This window comes from Schistocerca americana, chromosome X (genome assembly GCF_021461395.2).
Source record: "Schistocerca americana isolate TAMUIC-IGC-003095 chromosome X, iqSchAmer2.1, whole genome shotgun sequence".
Classification (NCBI taxonomy): domain Eukaryota; kingdom Metazoa; phylum Arthropoda; class Insecta; order Orthoptera; family Acrididae; genus Schistocerca; species Schistocerca americana.
The window spans coordinates 619300830-619303697 of NC_060130.1; positions in this window are offsets into that span (position 1 = coordinate 619300830).

Sequence of the window (2868 nt, forward strand, 5' to 3'; positions counted from 1 at the left end):
AATCAATTATTTTGTATACAGAAGGCAAATCCGGTAGTAAATAAAACAGGTGACACAAATTACTTCTTCCTGCCTGATCACCAATAGGCTGCTGTCACTGAGGCTCCAATCAAATTGACGTAATACTTCAATGTCTTGTTTATTTTTGCTATTCCAGTCGGGTTGCGTGGTTATTCTAGCTACTTTTGTATGGATTTTCAAAGGAATTCTGTGGAGATGTAGGTCGTTATGAGATCTACAGTGCAGTACTACATTACGTATTAGGCAACGTAGTGCAAGAGAATGTGTCGGCTGCAAACATTTTTACCTTCTACAGCTGGTGTTCCTTAAACGGTAGAGCACATTTTAATCAAATATAGCTAAAAACCATTTCGAATAAACCCACCTTCCATCTGAAAAAACTGCATTCTTTGTTTCGAAGATAAGATGCCACAGACTTCGAGGCAGATAAAGGCGTCCAGCTTAAAACACCCCTCGTTTTACGTCGGGGGATAAAAAGCTAGCAAGCTCACCTTATTCAAATCAAATGGCTCTGAGCACTATGGGACTCAAAATCTTGAGGTCATCAGTCCCCTAGAACTTAGAACTACTTCAACCTAACTAACCTAAGGACATCACACACATCCATGCCCGAGGCAGGATTCGAATCTGCGACCGTAGCAGTCGTGCAGTTCCGGACTGAAGCGCCTAGAACCGCTCGGCCACAACGGCCGGCTCACCTTATTGCTACTCAGTTTACCATTATCTTTAATAGAGAAGTACAGGGTGATTCAAAAAGAATACCACAACTTTAAAAATGTGTATTTAATGAAAGAAACATAACATAACCTTCTGTTATACATCATTACAAAGAGTATTTAAAAAGGTTTTTTTTCACTCAAAAACAAGTTCAGAGACGTTCAATATGGCCCCCTCCAGACACTCGAGCAATATCAACCCGATACTTCAAGTCGTTCCACACTCTCTGTAGCATATCAGGCGTAACAGTTTGGATAGCTGCTGTTATTTCTCGTTTCAAATCATCAATGGTGGCTGGGAGAGGTGGCCGAAACACCATATCCTTAACATACCCCCATAAGAAAAAATCGCAGGGGGTAAGATCAGGGCTTCTTGGAGGCCAGTGATGAAGTGCTCTGTCACGGGCTGCCTGGCGGCCAATCCATCGCCCTCGGGTAGTTGACGTTCAGACGATAGCCTTTTTCGTAGGACTCTCCATACAGTTGATTGTGGAATTTGTAGCTCTCTGCTAGCTCTGCGAGTCGATTTTCCTGGGCTGCGAACAAATGCTTGCTGGATGCGTGCTACATTTTCATCACTCGTTCTCGGCCGTCCAGAACTTTTCCCTTTGCACAAACACCCATTCTCTGTAAACTGTTTATACCAACGTTTAATACACCACCTATCAGGAGGTTTAACACCATACTTCGTTCGAAATGCACGCTGAACAACTGTCGTCGATTCACTTCTGCCGTACTCAATAACACAAAAAGCTTTCTGTTGAGCGGTCGCCATCTTAGCATCAACTGACGCTGACGTCTAGTCAACAGCGCCTCAAGCGAACAAATGTACAACTAAATGAAACTTTATAGTTCTCTTAATTTGCCGACAGATAGTGCTTAGCTCTGCCTTTTGCCGTTGCAGAGTTTTAAATTCCTAAAGTTGTGGTATTCTTTTTGAATCACCCTGTACCTGCGAACACACATTTCATTAGGCCATAGTGTATATCTTCAAACTAGTCCCCTTATATTCCCATTTTAAAATCAAAATCCTGTCTACAACTGAACTTATTCTGATACCAATCACTAACAGCCATGTCCGCGGGCGACTCGAACCCTCAGCAGGAGCGTCCTAGCTATCCGTGACGTGATGCCTTTGACCGCGAAGGCGTTCCCGCCTGCTCAACGCTAATTTCACGCGTTCGTGAATCATCTAGGGGCTGGAAGAAACACGGCCTTTCCCACAAAACGAAATCTTCAGAACTCTCAAGAAACAAGCACATTTACATAGGAAGGAAAACGTTTGTAAAGAAAAGACCTTGAGCAGTATGCACGTACACGCGCGCTTGCGCATACACACACACACAAAACGACGATCAGGTGAACCTGTGATAGGCATCAAGGTAGTAAGATAGTATTTCTGGGCACGGCATAGGGCTAATGCGTAACTGACAGTGAGACAAGAAATTACCCATGTCACGTAGGCAACTGTCTTCAGTCGTAATTTTATGTCATCTCGTACTGTTTTTGTAAATTCATTACTCCAGTTAAACGTCAGTAACCAGTATGACAGGTTGTATCTATTTTGTTTCTATCCCTCGATATATTTCTTGCTTATTTAAAGATGTGTTATCATAAGCAGATCTGAAGGACTTGGCAAAGCGCCAGCCAGGGCCGTAGCTAGGTGTTTTACCGCCCTAGGCCAGAGCTGATAAATGTCGCCCCCTCTTTTTCACTACCATCGGTCTTCCCGATATCCCCCCCTCCCTCCCTTCAGCTCCACAAACATCTAACGGACAACAATACAAATCTCCTATTATACTTTTAAACATTAAGCTTAGGTCATCAGACATCCTCATTTTCTAGAGACAGTACTCAAATTTAATGCTTTGTCCTTAATTGCTTAAAAACTGCTTGAGGACAAGAATTTTTTAAAATTTCAATACGATATTCTTTTATAGCATTTTAAAATTCTCATTTTTCGATGAGAAGGTATGCAATTAGGGCTCAGGGCATACACAGCAATGAATTCTTACATATTCTGATATTCTTATTTTAACACGGATAATAGTTCATTTAAAATTGTAATGTAAATTGCAATTTAACGATTAAATCATGAAATATGCAGAACTCGTTCCTACGAATTATCGCA